Source organism: Pinus tabuliformis, chromosome 9 (assembly GCF_031772625.1).
Source record: "Pinus tabuliformis cultivar Carrire ecotype Pingquan chromosome 9, CPIR1, whole genome shotgun sequence".
Classification (NCBI taxonomy): Eukaryota; Viridiplantae; Streptophyta; class Pinopsida; order Pinales; family Pinaceae; genus Pinus; species Pinus tabuliformis.
This window is the reverse complement of record NC_142307.1, coordinates 1,585,877,390-1,585,895,223: the sequence shown is the minus strand read 5'-3', so window position 1 is coordinate 1,585,895,223 and position 17,834 is coordinate 1,585,877,390. Positions and strand designations below refer to the sequence as shown.

The 17,834-nt window shown below is 36.3% G+C and overlaps 1 pseudogene; it reads right to left on the bottom strand.

The window, feature by feature from the left end:
• Positions 1-5,754: 5,754 nt before the first annotated feature.
• LOC149154764 (glycosyltransferase family 92 protein RCOM_0530710-like) overlaps positions 5,755-17,834 on the bottom strand; it is a 29,465-nt pseudogene continuing 17,385 nt past the window's right edge.

The following is a 17,834-nucleotide window of genomic DNA, read 5'->3' as shown; positions in this document are numbered from 1 at the left end:
AAGGCCCTTCTCTCCAATATGTCCAAGCCTTTGATGTCACAACATGGTCTTTTCTCCAGTGACCACTAGATTTTCTGCTCCACTTTCAGGAACCATGGAAATGTTGCACCCATCAACAACAGTGCTACCTTGCAGCTTGTACAGAGTTCCAATCCGAACTCCTCGCATCAATACCAGTGCTTCCTGAACCATCTTGCAGGTATCCTTCTCGAACACTGTTTTTACACCTGCATCATCCATCTTACTAACAAAAATCAGATTTCTGGCTAATGCAGGAATATGGAGAACACCCGGAAGTGTGCTAACCCTTCCACCTTGCAGCTTCAACTTTAATTTTCCACGACCAATGATTCTAGCCTTCCTGTCATCCCCCAAGAAGACATCACCACCATCATATTTCTCATACTCACAGAACCACTCTCTATGGGGAGTGAAGTGAAAGGATGCACCTGAGTCAATCAACCATGACTCATGATCTACATGTGTACTTGAAGAAGCCAAGTACACATCCCCACCTTCATCTAAGGTGGTTTTCACCTCTGTAGAAGAAGCCTCATCAGATCCCTTTCCTTTGTCAGGAGCTTTAGATTTAAAGTCCCTTTTAAAGTGGCCTTCCTTTCCGCATTTCGAGCACACCACCTTTACAGATTTTCTTAGAGATTTAGATCTTCCACTCGATGACTTATTTTTGTTTCTGTTCTGGGACCGTCCTCATATAGACAAGGCATCACCATTCTAGATCTCCATATTTTTCTGTCTCATCTCCTCCATTAGCAAGGCTGAGACTATTTCATCAAACTGCAAGGCAGTTGCATTGCTACCTATTGCAATAACCAGACTATCCCACGAATCTGGTAGAGAATACAACAAACTGATGCACTTATCTTCATCTAAAATTTTAATATCAACAAATGCTAACTGAATTACCACAGTATTAAATGCATTCATATGCTCTGTCACTGAGTCTCCATCTTTAATCCTCAGGTTATACAACTTTTTCCGCAGGAATAGTTTATTCACCAGAGACTTAGATTGGTACAAAGTCCCTAACTTGTCCCACAAAGCCTTCGCCATAGCTTCCCCTGATACATTCAACGATACTGAATCTGAGACACACAATCGTATTGTGCTCTTTGCCTTCCGATCCAACTTCTTCCATTCTTCATCGGACACTCCCGTTGGTTTAGTACCCAGATCTACTACAATCCACTGATCTTTATCCACCAACAGATCCTCCATCTTGAGTTTCCACAACTCAAAACTCTGACCATTAAATTTCTTGATCTCTATCTTTCCACCGCTCGCCATCTTCTTTCACCACCAGAATTGATCTCGCATATCTCCCACTAAACAGGGTCTACCACAGGCTCGAGCGAAACCCCTCAACAACAAAGGCGTCCCCTTGAAGCCAAAACAGCTCTGATACCAAATGTAGGTTTTAATCCCGTACAGAAATTACCTGCATACAAATTCTAAAACACAGAAAATAAATAATGCGAGAGCAGAACACATAAAACACATATACACAGTGATTTTCCCCTAGATCCCAAAACCGAGACTACCAGCTTGATTTTTCATTATTGTCCTTTCAATGTTACAATACATATTTATACATGCCGAAGCATCCAATACCATGGACTGAAAGCCATCGCGGCCAAAACTATGGACCTAAAACCATCGCGTCCAAAAAAAAAGTGCGAAAATCATGCACAAAACCATAGGTGGGTCTGCCCAACCTAACATAGGGTCCAAAACCAAAATTTTCCAGGGCACTGCCCTGAACCCCATAAAGTGGGGTTACGGGTGCCCCTCAAACCCCTTGTTAACTACATGGAAAGAATATAACACAACCCAACATTTAAAATGGTTTAAATTACCTTTTTATCTAAGTAAATGCATTTTGTTTTTATTTGTTTTGTTCATGTGCCTATCTTTAACTGTGAATATATTGGTCAGGTCAAAATGGAAAATATGTTGGGTTCATAGTCAGATTAGGACATGTACATCTTGATATGCATAAGAATTTCTTAACACTTTGTTGGCATTATGATGAATGTGTTGTCCTTGATGGCAACTTACTAAGATGATAGATCTCAGTTCAGTCTCACAAGAAAGAAGAAAAAGAAATATACATAGGTTCCCCTTGATAAAGCCGCGTATACATGCGGGTTAGACGACCAAAAGGTGCGTATACGTATACACGCACTTTCATGGAAGGAAAGACACATACATTTGGTTTGGTCCATGGTATTTGGACCATGGTATTGTGATACATGGTATTGGTCCAAGGTATCTTGTCCGACGTGTTAACCCCAGGTATTTGGTCCAAGGTATTGGTCCTAAGTGGTTTTGGACCATGGTATTGAGCAAGGCCTAAGACTATAAAAGGAGGAGAAGATCATTAGGCAAAGGCATTCAAAAAGTCTTGAATATCTGATGAAGTATGAGATCTAGTATGCAGGTTATGGGTTCATGATGCTTTGCTTGATCGGAGCCAAGGAGGAATCTCAGCGGTTGATGGAGGACAAGATCTAAGGATAGATCAGGATCTAATAGCTTGGAATGAATCATATCTATATGGTTTGATCATGCTTATTCTAGATCTATATACTGACACATGTAATGTTCTGTAAATATTATGATCTGGGTATAACTCAAGTTTGGAATAGCTGCAAATCATGAATGAATATTTACAGATGTATACGCTGGTTGACTATGATAAAAGCGCGTACATACACAGGTTAGATACATCTAAATAGCATATACCATATAAACTATGATGTTTGAAGTTACAGGTGATTCTGGTTGTTGATGCAAAGTTCTGAGTTCTGGTGACTGTTTACTAGTGTCAGTATTCTGCATATTCAAAGTGGTTGATTGTGTTTAGCTTCAGTGTTGATGGATGAGATCTAATAATGGATCAGGATCATAATGACTTATCTTTATGTACTAGATTTGGTTGCTAACACATGTATTATCCTTGTATATGTAATGATATAGGTATGTCTAAAGTCAGGAAGTGCAACAAAGTTATAAGTAAGTAACTTATATGCTAGTTCGCTTTGGTAAAGTTGCGTGTGCACGCAGGTTCCCTTAACTGAAGTAGCGTATATGAATCTGAGTATGGAAATGAAAAAGCTAGTGATTTGATAATACTAATTCATCCCCCCTCTCAGTATTATTTCCAACACACTTTCCCTTTTCTATTTTTTCCCTAGGCTAAAGCTAAAAGGAGTCTAAAGGCATAAACCAAAATCCTTTTAAAGGGATCCATTCTTTGAAATGAAAGATATTTTCAAGTTCCTAACTGTTTTCTTTGTCTATTGTGATACTCATATCTAAGGAAAAAATAACTAATTCCAACTTAGAAGATGCTTCCAGTAATACATATTGAGTATGATTTTCCATGGCTTTGATAAGCTTTAACTTCTCTTACTAGTGACTACTAAAATACCCTTTCTCATCTTCTTTTGAGCCTTAGCCTTAAGATAGTATTAATTTGTCTTCTCTAAATTTGCATTCTTATCTTCCCCAAAACAATATCTCACCTTATGTTATCTGAATTAGGATTCTTATCTTTTATAAATTAGAATTCTTATCTTTTTCCTTTCTTAGACTTCTCCTACACCCCCTCCCTCTATTTGCATCCTTATCTTCCCCAAAATAGTATCTCACCTTATGTTATCTGAATTAGGATTCTTATCTTTTCTAAATTAACATTCTTATCTCTTTCCTTTGTTATACTTCTCCCACACCCCCTCCCCCTCACCCCAGGTTCCTTTGACCTTGGATGGTAAGATTGGGGTTTCCTATCTCCTACATGCCCCCCTCCCTCTAGGGTCATATAGCTAGATCCCCTCATGGTGCCTGATGACTCCAATAGTGAGTCAGTTCCTTGATGCCCCAACTGTTAGTCATGAGGATCAGGAGAGCTAAATATTATCTCTACCTCCATCTCTCTCACAGTTTCACCACCAAGATTACCAGATTTCAAGTCTTGGACTCTACCATGGTATAACTACATCTATAATATATACCACTTCTATATGTATATATCTTTTGGTTATAGTTAGACCTAGTAGTCTGCATCTATAATATATACCGCTTCTATATGTATATATCTTTTGGTTATAGTTAGACCTAGTAGTCTGCTTGGCTAGAAACTTATCTTGTTGCAATATTTTTGCTTTCTTTATCTTGCTTTTAAGCATTATGGAGGAGTTTCTATGGCACTCCCAAGTTATAATTCACACTGGATGTATCTTCTTTAGTCCCAATGGCCTACCTTTTTGGTCATTTATTGGAAATTAATAAAAATATTTTATCTTATCTAGGACCATCTTATCTTATCTGTTACATAAAAGGTTTCAAGTTTTAGAAACTCTGAAAAATATTGAACTCTTGACTGGACAAATTGGTCTGCCACAGGTTTCAAAGTTTGATCGAGAGCTATGGCTTCAAATGTATCAGGTTTTCAAATATTTGAAAAATATGGAGCACTTGACTGGACTGATTGGGTTACGGCAGGAAACAAAGTTTGATGGAGTGCTGAATGATTGTAAAGAACGTTTCTTTTATTTCTTCTTTCCTCTGAAACACGAAATTAAAAACATCAAAGAATTTATCAGTCTGCGGGAAGATGCAACAACTATTTTGATTCTTCAAGACATCTCAAAAGATATTGTATCCAAGATGCAAAGACCTCTAACTCTTGGCCAAATTGGAATATTGCAAGTAGTACTTCCCCTTCTACTGAAGGATCTAGTTTCAGAGTATTTAAAGAAAATTAGTATGTGCCTCGATGACACACACTATTGGAATGATCAAATGCTCTGGCTACACATAAATACATTTCCAGAAATAAATTTGTAGGATAAAAGAATGTGTCTGGTCAAAGGCTTCGAAAAATCCTTATGTTCTACATTTAACAGCTGGGACAAAATTGTTTATATTTCCCCTCATATTTTCCTCATTCTCCTTGAGAAGTTGTTCTTTCTGGCATCTTCATGTAGACATTTATCGACAGGCCTGTGTCTACCAAGGTCTTTTTTCGTTGAATTCATTGACAGGGAAACAAGGGGAATTCTTCCATTCCTGGTTGCTTGAATCAAAGACTCAACCGAGATGTGAAGGAAGCTCTGAAAATGTTTATGGTGCATTGAGAGATATAATTAGTAAATTGTTGCTTGATAAACATAGAACAGTCAAACGATGGATTGAAACTTTGAATATTAACTGCATAAAATACTTTCCAGAGTTTATATTGCATTTGATCAGTATGCTTTGCTTGACATCGATCAACTCCATAGGAAAGCTAATAGATAATGCACAATTATTGCAGCAAATCTTCACAGATAGTCAGAGTACAGAGAATTTGCCTTTTAAATTTAGAGAAAGGTTGCTGCAACTATTGGAGAAGTGCTCTTCCAATCAAAAAGCATAATTAAACAGAGCAGATTTTTCATACAAATGAGTGATACATTTTAAGATTATACAGAGCTTTCAATTAAGGGAATGTTTTAATGATATAGACAAATGAAGCCCAGCAAGAAGCAAAGTCACTTCAAGAATCAGAAGAAATCCCTCTCGAGCATCTGAATCAAATTGTTTCTCTTCGACATTGGCTACAATGACTCTGGTAAGCTTCCAACAACTCTGGTAAGTTTCCAACAACTTAGATTGCATATCAGTGTTAGATTCAGAAACTTAGTCCATGATCAGTGTGCGAAAGGCATCGATGTTGTAAATAGTTTTTTAGTATACTGATCTACCATAATAATTATTCCACCAATGGTTCATGTAATAATAGCCCCGTCTGAGATGAAAATTATTGATTGTTTATCAGGCTTTGGTTCAATGCAGATAAGAGAACGATAGATTTATGCCCCTCTGTTCTATTCAGCCTGCAGGTGTAACCTACTATCACACCTTCATCTGGGTGTTTCTTCAATCCAGGTGGGCCAAAGCTATGACAATCAACTCTGATTTCTCCTATTTTGAATAAGCTTAGATATGCAGATGTTGCATTATTGATTAGCCTTTCCATGACTGTAAGGGCCCGTTTGAGTAGAATCTGTTGACATAGTCTCATTCTGAATATATTCTATAGGATTTATAAATTCATCTATGTCTATGAAAGCCACCCATTGACATTCTTGGCGAGCTCGCAATGCCCAATGGGAGAATCTAGCCTCTTGGGTTTTAATCCATGGCCACATATGTCTACTCATGTTGAAAGAACCCAATGATACTATCACTTCTATGTTGTCATCACTGTTCTTATCATAAAGAAACCACCTCTGGACACCTAGATAGCCATGGTACATGATCGATTCTCTGAGAAATGGAGCTTGGTTCCAAAGCATTGTGCAAGCACAAACCTGATGGAGAGGCCTAAGCATCTGCACAGGTTTGGAGCTCATCATGGATTTAACTTCAATCCTAGCTATAGATGAAAGTAAACCACTCTTGGATCTCCATACAAAAGCCTTCAACCCTTGAATTTCTTGTATTTCTAAGCCATTAGGCTTCTCACATTTGATCACTTCTTGAGCAGCCACCAAAACCTTGCTACCCAAATCCATGGTGTCCCATTTCTTGAAATCCCTGGCATTAAGCAGATCGGTGTCCAAATTGGAACCAAAAACACAAAAAATATTATTAGTATCAGAAATATTTCCTCTTCTGAGGTTCAATCCTTTGATGAACAGAATCACGTTGTCTCGTTCTACTACTGCCTCATAAACAAGCATCCTCTATGCAAAATTCTTTGGATACCTAGCTTGTGAAGGGACGAGAATTCCATTTTCCTTGAGTTTTATAGTTAAGGTCAATCCCTGTGTAGAATTTGGTTGTGGAGGATGTGGGCACCTCACAATTTTCAAGTCTTGTTGTTTCATATCCACAAAGATGGCAAAGTGACAAGATCCTGGACCAAAAGAGAGTTATCCTTGTCCACGACTCATTCTTCAACTGCATTATTTCTAGGGAGGAGTTGAGGATGATGTGCTTAGATAACAAGCCTTCCTTGGGGTGGAGGGTAAAAATATGCCACACAATGAATCCCAAACATCAGAAACTTAAACACTGCATCTATCACCCGCATACACAATGTCATCAAGCTTAGCCAGCTTAAGCTGAACATATGCTTTCCTTGTATGTTTTGCACTCAAGGTAGGGACTGGCTGCCCAATAGTCCTCCTTGTTCTAATTGAAATTCTCGAGCATTTATAGTGGTAAAGAAATTGTTAGAAGGATGGACCAGTAGTTAGATGGTTTCCATATTTCTTTGAAGGACTAATTTTCAGATCTAGGTGTTTGCCTATTGGATCTCAAAGATGGTGTTAGCTAGCTTCAGATTCGAGGATAGACTTGATGGTGCCTCATTTTTTTGTTATAGAAACTAAGGGTTATGCTCTTATTAAAAGACTGATATCTAGGATATCATGCCTTCACCTATAGATCTGCAGTGGTTGGCAGTGCACACGAGGACGGAAGTTAAGTCCAAGTGGATGATCATGGATGTTGTAAAGGATCATTTGATCCCTCTATATATGAGAAGAAAATAATAAAGGATATGTTTTATGCCCTAGTGGGCTTCTAGCTGAGTGAGAACATAAATAGGAAGGTGATATTGTGAAACAATCTTAGATCCATAGAGATGACCTAATCAGACTTAGTCAATAGTTACCTTATGCAGGGCACACAAGTTCATGGTCAACTTGTAATAGTTGTGGAAAAGGTTGTAGATTTAAAGCGAGTGAACATGGCACTAAATGGATTCCTAGATTCATGGGAACCATTCGTCAAAGGTGTTTATGATCATGAAAACCTTCCTCACATTGAAAAGATGCATGATGATTGAGACTTGGATGGAGTTGAAAGCTAGCAAGAAGGGCGTTGACGAGAACCTTGTTCTATTTGGTTAGACAAATAAGGGAAAAGGTAAAGGACCTAGCAAGGGTAAGGGAAAAAGTGAGGAGTAAACCTCATAGTTAGGAAAGGACTCAAGTAGAAATCACTACTTCATTCCTCATAAGCATGGTCATTATGCATCACAAAGTCTAGAATCTAGATTAGAAGAAGGGTAAGTGGAAGAAACAATAGAAGTAGGTAGTAGCATCTATAGAAACTTATTTGGATAATATTTTTAACAAGTTTGAGAAGGATTTCTCGATGGTATCTTGCCTATCTATCAACACAATTCTTAGGAATGTGTGGTATGTGAATATGGGGCTTCTCATCATATGGCACCAACCTGACAATTATTCTCTAGTTTAACAAAGCAAGACTAAGTAGTATAACATGAGCTTGGTGATGCCAAATACCTAGTAGCAAGAGTAGGTATTATTCTCTTCCACCTTGAGCTAGGTTTTAGATGTTGATGATGTTTTGCTTCACCAATAGTGCAAAGGGAGCCACCAAAAATAAAGGATCATCATGCCTATATTAGGGATTTTTTCTTTGCTTCCTTGAACCTTTGTGTCGAGGGTAGGCAAGTATTGTATACAAGGTGTCCTCTATGACATTTAGCTAGTGCTTCACTTTCTACTGTGTTTCTAGGTCAAATGATCAATAAAACATTTTGATCATTATATGTTTATGATATGTATGGATTGTAAAATGAATGAGTGGACATGTCTCTGTACAATGCTTTAGCATGAAGTATTGCATAGAAACATTCTTGCCAGTTTCATCTTAAACTTGCCCCATTTCCCTCAATAAACATTACCCTGGATGCATGCTCAAGAGTACACATAGTTAAGATTATGTTTCCATTGTCTGAGACCTTTTGCATACTTCTTGACATGAGACCAAATCATGTAATCCAAAAGTACTAATATAAAACTAGACTTTTCTGTACCAGTGATTTCACCTTACTATACAAGTTAGAGAGTATGGGTCTGATCTACGTGAGGCCTGCATTCAGTCTTTGATCTTGAAACTAATTTGGCTTGGCCCAAATTGTTGGCTTTGGTACCATAACCCGCCCTTCAAACTCGCTCTTGTATTTTGTGTGTGCATTAGATTACAAACCTAACTCAAACTCAAACTCAATTACAAACCTTATTATTTCCTAAAAGATAAGTTAAGCATTATATTTATTTTCTTATTTTCTATTATTTTATATGTGCAAGGAGTTTCTAGAATCCCAGTACTGAATTTTTTTTAGTTCATGAAAAAACTATCTTGCTCTTGTTCCAGGTGATTGTTTATATTTTTTGAAATTGTGTCCATGAGCAAGCTCTCCTATGATGTATTTTACAATTTTTCCTGTGAGACAGGTATTGAAGAACTGTGTGTACATTGTAGGTTATGCTCTCATTCATTGCAATTGAGTATCTATGTTGGTAAAAAATGAGAAGCATAGTTTCCATCTGTCAAATTTTGAATTTCTGAGACACCAAATCTTCTATAGAAATCTGAACTATGTCTTTCTTCATATAATTTTTGAATTTTCTATTAAAAAATGATATTTTGTGCTTTAGATAAATTAGGGGTAATAATAGCATTTGTGTTGTTTGTTTTATCTTAGGTTCATGAAAGAGTAAGTAAATCTTAGGATCATGAAAGAGTAATCATGTCCTTAATGTTTTAGATTTTTATTTGCTGGATCGATCAAAAGCCTCCAACATTACCATTTATACAATGTACTTTTAACTACATATAAGTCTATGTTAAGATCCATTCTCTAGGTTAAGGTACCTACCTACATATTAGTGAAGTTATTATGATTGAAGAGTAAAGTAAAAGTCATTTCTAATGGATTGCATGCATAAATGACTTGCCTATTTTTAGTTGGATTTTGAGATAGTGAAACTAATGGTTCACTCCTTGCTTGTTAGGTCCTCATATTTTTACTATGGGTTGGGAGGTCTATGCTTGCAACTTACAAATCTTTGATATCATGGTTTGTCTACCTTTGATTTTTCTCATAATTGTCCTGGTGACTTGGGGTGCTCCAAAAAGGATGCAACAAAATTGTAGGAGAGAGGGGTCTTCCTGCCCAATCATCTATGTCTTACCTGAGGTAGAAGGTAAGATTATCCCAAACCTCTTAATGGTATTATTGGCCACCCGGACACTACAGAAGGAAGCAAAAAAGCTGTGGGAAAGAGGGTTTTGGCTGTGTGCTTATCTAAAAGGTCTTAACTGAGTTAGAGGGTAACATTGTGCCAAAACTTGTAATGAAGGTAAGATACCTCATGTGCTTGGTTTTGAATAAGTCTTGTTAGCTTGTCCTCAAAGGTCAACCCTTCTAAACTTAAGGTAAGTAAATTGTCCTTGATCTCTTAACTGAGCATAACAATATGTTTGTCTTATTTTGTAAGAATGTCGATTCTGATCGATAAACTATTGTTGGAGAAGCATTATGAAATGATTTTTCTATAATTGTTGTGTTTTGCTTATTGATATTAGTTTTGTGATGCTTGTCTCTATTTTAATGACCCAACTATGTTTGGGAAAATATTTTGACAAAACCCCCAGTTTGAAAAACCTAGTATTTGCTGTTAAATTTTTATCTAGGAATATTAATCTTTTAAAACTTTTCCTTGTTTGCAGGCATATACTATTGAGTTGGAAGCTAAAGTAACAGAACTCAAAGAAGAGAACAAGGAATTGTGAAAAAATAGGTATTGTGGACAAACCTATAATTGATATAAATATCCACAGGATGTACTGCTTTCTTTAGGCAATTGGTTGTTTTATTATCATAAAATCTATGTACTAATTATTAATGGATCTTTTTGTCTAAAAAAACAAGTAGAAATGGCTGAACTGCTAAAAAAATAGGTATACAAACCTTAAAATCTGGGTTTTCCATCTACTTGGATGAATATCTATCTATGCACACCATTTGAATGTGGGGATTAATATTATTGTCATATAATGTTACAATAATCTAGATAGTAGTTTTGATGGGGGTCTAACATGCCGTTGAACTTTTGTTGTTTACCCATGAATCCATTCATCACCATTTTCCCTTAATTTCAATTAGTTTTTATATATTCCACTAAGATGTTTGGAGATGATCTGGGTTTTTCGGGGCTTTTTTGAAAAACTTGTTGTCATTTGGTTTCTTTGATGTATTTTCTCGCTTTCTGAAAAACGGGTTAGATACTATGATTAATTGCTGGTTTCCCCTACAAGGGCAGTAATATAATATTTACAATTTCATTTTTGAACTGGACTGGTTTCTTTTTATGGGCAGTCACAATATGTTTTTGCTGATATATGCCTTAAACTAAGGCACAGACATGCAAAGGCCTCAATGTAACATTATGTTTCAGTGATAGAATTTAGCATAATTTAGAAAAAAAGAAAAAAAAAAAAGATGTTTGGAGATGAAAGAAGGTTTAGCATTGTATTTGTTAAATGTGATTGATATCTGTTGATTTGATTATTTTAATTCTTGGTTGGTTTATATATTTTAATTTTAATTTATTATTATTCACATTCACATCTAAAAATCTATTTGTGAAGGTTGAAGAAACAAATAATTCATCTTAGGGATATTGGATTTTCACTTCTTCTAGGTTGAATTTTGTGTGTGTGTGTGTGTGTATATATATATATATATATATATATATATATATAGATCTAACAAAAGATCCACCGAAATTATGAGATTTAAAATCTCTTGAAATTGCAAAGTTATTGGCATATTTGTGTTGCAAGGGTTTTTATTGTTTTATTATTTTGGGTGGACTTTAATGTAAATCTAGCTATTGTTTTTTCAACCATTCCATTCAAAAGTGATTGCTTTGTAAAGTGTTTTTTTTTTTTTTGATATAGTTTCAGTTGTGATTTTAATTTGGATGTATTTTTATTTTAACTATTTAATTCAAAATTGTATTGTAATTATAAATGAACTAAAATTAATAAAAATTGTGATTTATTGATATTTAATTTTAATTTTAATTGTTTTATTATTTTGTTTAACCAAATTTTTTTAATAGCTATTATCTTTATTGCCATTTTTATTGTGAATCTTTAAAGGATGTTAGCTTAGTGGAAGAGTATGTGCTTTATAAGAAGGTGGTTCGATTCTGTGTCCTAATATGAATTAATCAATGATATTGTAGTTTATTTTTAATTAAATACTTTTAATATTGGTTTATTTCAATGGTGAGATATTTTTCTAGATTCATTATTTTATATTGTCTCTAAAGAGACAAAAGTGATGTTGTATTATCTTTGAATGTAATTTTTTATTGTGTCTAGAGAGACAATAGTTAGGGTCGAAGATGTTGTCTTTTTAAAGACAATATGTCTTTAATCTCAACTATTGTCTCTAGAGAGACAAAAATGAAATTGTCTCTGGAGAGACAAAAATTCTTGTGTTATATATTGTCTTTATAGAGACAATATTTTAAGACAATTTAATTTGAGACACCCACTTAAAGACAATATTTGAGACAATTCACAAGTTCTCTTTTGTCTCAAGTTAAGACAATTTACCCAAAAAATTGTCTTAAATATTCTCTTAAAACCCTCCTTTGTGTTGTAATGTTTTAATGCCCAATCTTTTTTCACAATCAAAACCTAATATATATATATGAATTTAATTTTGAGATTTAATTTTAATCTCCTACATAAAATTATATTTTCTTTTTAAAATTAAAATTATATTATTTTTTTAAATTAAAAAATAGATATAAAAGACAACATTATTCTACTCATTTTAGCTCATCTAAATAGAGATTTGTATTTTTTTGCAACTCGAGGCACACAATTTTAGATTTTGTTAAAGTGCACTATATATAAAATAATTATATAGATAACCATGTTTATATTGAAATAAGATTTGAAATTTTAAATTTGGTCAAAGTATATTACATAATAGAATAATTGTGTGGATAACCGTGTTTATTTTGGAATAGGATTTCTAGAATTTTAATTTAATTATCAATAATTACTAAGTACATGATAGAGGTTTAACCTGCACAAAATATTCTAGAATATTTATGCCAATAGGCATCTCTATTTTGGAATTGGATTTAAAGAATAAAATTTTAACACAATTATCAATAATTATTACGTGGATGGTAGGGATTTAACCTACATGAATATTCTAAAATATTTTTAGTAGTATTCACAAATCAAAGGTTGAGATTTATCTCCAAAGTAGTTATGTCTTTTTTCTCTTTTAATTAAATAAGTTAATTAAAAACATTGTCATATGAGACGATTTATGGTATTTTGGGCATTGTTACATTTTTTTATAACTAATAATAATAATTTAAAATAAAGCTATAATTTAGTTAATTTATGATTTTTAAAATTTTATCAACCTGAAATGTATCATAAGTGTGTGCTTTGATGCTTATCATGAATTGATGCCTCTCAGAATTTACTAACACTTTAATTTATGCACTTTCTACCTTTTAATTAAAAAAAAAGTATCATCAGTGTCATATGAAACGAGTCATGGGTTTTTTGGGAATGTGTATTCATAAGCCATGGTATTGGCCCATGATATTGTAACAAATCCTATTTACAAATTAAGAATCTCCATAATTAAGTGTGTGTGAATCTCTATGGTTAGAATCTTGTTATATGTTGTTTTAAATGTATATATTTTTAATACATATTAATTCTTTGAATCTCGTCAAAGTGTTCTACATAATAAAATAATTATGTTGATAGACATGTCTATTTTGGAATAGAGCTTCTAGAATTGTAATTTAATTATCAATACTTTTGTTTGTTTTTTTGCTAGGTAATGTGAGCCTTAAGGTAATTGGCATGGCTAACTTGTGGCTTGAGTAGCCACTACCAGGGGCATATAAGTAATCAAAAATCCACAGGGGATTATGGTGACCCAGGGGCATATAAACCGTAAAAATCACCTAGGGATCGCACTCAGTCTGGGCCACACCAACCTGATGGAGGGAAATGTTCCCCTAGGGCTTTTTGGGTTGAAACCCTAGCAGACTGAAAGTTGTCTATTCAAAGAAGCACACATTCACACAACCATTATGCTATTATAAGCAAATTCTATTGTAAAGGGTACGTACCTTAGGTCCTACGTTTGAGAAGGCCTTTAGGGTCCAAACCCTTCTTGGAGTTCCATTCTTCTCTTTTGTCCTGCAAAACAACCAATTCAAAGAACACAACAGTATATGGACAAAACCTTATAAAGAAACCATCTTCATGTTATAAATAAAGGTAGTTAGTTATGAAATCCAAACAACCATTTACATATGAATTCTAAACATGACTATCATTAACATAAAGAAGATTCATTTTGGGAACCAAGACATGTGTTTATTTTATTATAGACAAATAAAGTACATAAAAAGGAATATTTTCACCTGAATCACCTTCAGCAGGCTCCAAGCAAAGCTTCCTTCCGGATCCGTTCCAGCCTCAAGCCTTTAACAAACTCCTTCCATGACTCTCTCCATGATGTCATAAATGGTGGATGAACATCAACACACAAGGAAACTAGAGTTTCCTGTACAAATGGGGGAAGTGCAGAAGGCACAAGGGACTTCAGACCTGGTCAGGGGAAAATCTCAACATAATAACCTTTCTCTCTCTTCTCTCCTCCTTTAGGCCTTCCCTTTGAGGTCTTTTTATACCTCTCCCAAAGTAGTTTTTTAGTTGGGAGTTGGTTGGGAACAGTTGGGCCACGGGCACTAATAGGTGATCAGCAAGTAAAACCCACGATCTCCACCCGAAAATAAGGAATTTTATATATTTTTAAGTGTTATAATACATATACGCGGGTTGGGTATACACATACCCACGTATACATGCGTTTAACCCAGGGCAATGTCATGTATAAGGGATAAAACACTGTTTTTTAAATTTTACGACCAAGTCTGGAAGGAGGGGTTTCCCTAGGCCATGAGTACAGCATCACAAACCATAAGAGTGAGATTTGGAGCTATAACAGATGCCCCCTAATATATGAGGTCAAAAGGGGTACATGATGGCCGAAATATATTATGCGAGTACATGGAAAGGAAGTCTGTCAAAAACCGAGGAGGACTTCACCAGAATTCAGCCTGCCAAGCCACCAAAGGAGATCAGAAAGAAACACTGTCTGAGGCGGGCATACCCATGCTCAGAAAAAGTAAAGCATGTCCACATATCAAGTACAAGCGGATCCACTAAGTATATAAGTATAAATGACTGAAAGAGACATAATGGATCATCTGATCATAATGAACAAGTACATGTCTGAATATCACATATAAGACTGTCAATGATGCTGAAAGATGCAACGGATCACTGATATCAAAGATTGATCCCAAAAGGTACCAACTGAACATGATGGAATAGGATGGTACTACACTGCAAACTTAGGTGCCAGCATATAGAATGTCGCCATGACTGACTGCAACATATAAAGTGGAGTGGTATCAACTAGCAGCAACAAGAGCAACTGTCAAGTGAACCAATGAATGCTGATACAACCTGAGGTCTTCACCGACCGCCGTGGTACATTTCTACACCATGGGAATAAATGATCTGAAGTCGACCATGTGAGAAATCGTTTGATTACCGGTCATTGATGTATACCGTTAACAAACGCGAGACTACTCACCGATAATGATAATGAGCGTCAAGGTACCCAGTACAATCTAACAAGTGTGAATAGATGAGCTGGAGTCGAACACCTGTAAGAATCTATCGATCAGGAGACAATGATGATTTCCCACTGTCGATAGCAAAGGATCTGCCACTAATGACTGCAAACCCCAAGGTACTGCCAAATGGACTCTAGATCTTTGCCCCAGAGCAATGAGTCGGAGTCGATAGGGAAAGATCCGCTAGAAGGAAGGCATTAAGGCATCCTTCATCAATCTAGTGCGAGTGTAACCCGTAGGCCAATAATGTGGAAGGAATTGGATGAAAAAGATGTAGTAACCCAACCGAAGTACACTTCCGGCGTACACAAGATGTGGCTAGCACACGATAGAAACCCTCTAAACCACCAATAATGAAAGCTGACACAGAGGCGAGGTATCCACCAATAGGGTCAAATGGAAACCAAGGTACTGCACGAATCCCAATGTGTGATAATGTAAGCTGATGTCGAACACAAGGGAAACCACTCAGTCAAAGACCCATGATACTGATCGATGCTGAGCACAAGGTGACATATCAATAATGAAAATAGGGCTAGGGTGCAACTCTAGGCCTGTCCTTAGAGCAAGGTGTCATCGTCGATAAGGACAAGACCCGCCAGCAAGAAGTCAATGGGGACCTTCTCAAACCGGCATGAGTAAAGGACCAATATAGCTGATGTAATGATAGACATGATACTGACAACTAGGGATGGCCGGCTGAAAAATGAGTCAAGAGACACCACAGAGAGGCCGACTTAGGCTAACTTCCCTTGAACAAAAGCACGAATCATTGTGACTATGTGGCAGCATATGATGACTATGTATAAGTTCGCCATGCAGGAGGCACGAACGAACCCTCCATATGATTGGAAGAGATAACCAATTGGGGGAGAACTGACTCAATAACAAGGTTATGTCGTACCTAAGTCAAACTAAATCCCACCCATGTGGAGGATACTTTGTTTTGAGTGCTTTGTTCAAGGGCAACATGACTGACTCTAGATGCCAACAATAAATGGAAATACTGTCCCGTTCCCGCTCTTTTTGGAATATTTAATTTTTTTGTCTTTTTCTGTTAAGCCGGAAAAAGAATAAAAGAATGCTATGGTACAGTGGAAAGAACGAGTGTCGGTGAAACAGATGATCTAGTTCCTGGGAATGGAACGTTCCTATGCTCAATGCAGGGAGGTGAAAACTGGTCAGTGACACTCAAAGGTGTGTTCCTTCCACGGGTCAAGGTGTGTCAAGCTGCAGAAGTCAAAGGTATGCAAGGTTGATTTTGCAGTCGTCATGGTCAAAAGTTGGCTTAAACACGAGTCCAAGTGAAGCTGGCTCTAGGCCAAAAGGTGCAAGTGGTCAACATGCAATGTAGTAGTACAACTCAACACAAAGGAGCCTCTAGGGTATAAGGCCAGAACAAAGCGGAGAAGCTAAGAGGAATGAGTCTTCAACGCATAAGTCATGGCGGGACTACAGAGGACTCCCGAGCCTACTCAATGGAGCAGCATGGGCAACAAATGTCAGTGAGGTGCTAACTACGATGCCCATGTAAAGGATGGTTCTACCATCGTGTCATGATTTAAAGAATCGGTGAGTGAAGATGGCTTACGAACCATAACATGATGGCATCGACCCTATGGCAGATGTATCGGCAAATGGAGGCTAGTATGCATAATGCAACAGAAAAATGGTGTCCCTAACCTATATGCCAGTGAGAAAACGATACCTGCCATGACGGGTCAGCAGTCATGGAACCGTCTCGAAACTGAAAAACGTCCAAAATGTCCTGAAAAACAAACCATTCTCGACATTCCAAGCTCCCAAGTTAAAAGTCACATGAGGCCAAACAAAATAAAATTTTGAAAAAATTTTGCATTTTCAAAACTTATAAAAAGCATTTTGGACTCACCATTTTTACCATTTGAGTTTGAGAGCAAAGAATTTGGAGCAAAAGGAGCAAACTTCCCACAGCCAGATTCAACCATTCAAATTCGCCAAAGACCTCCAGGTAACTCTTGTACTTAGTTTGCAATTGATTGTGACAGGTTTTAAGATTTTTGATTGATGTTTCACCGTTGAACTTTTGTCAAAAATTTCCCTGCGGCGTATACGCGGGTTGGCCGCATCTCTTGTCGCCTAATATTGGGACGTTAGATGGTTAGTTTATTGGGACGTGCTATGGGGAGTTTGGTGTCAAACTATTCTCGGAAGATGGGGCAGGTGGGAACGCTATTCTCAAAATCTTTTCTA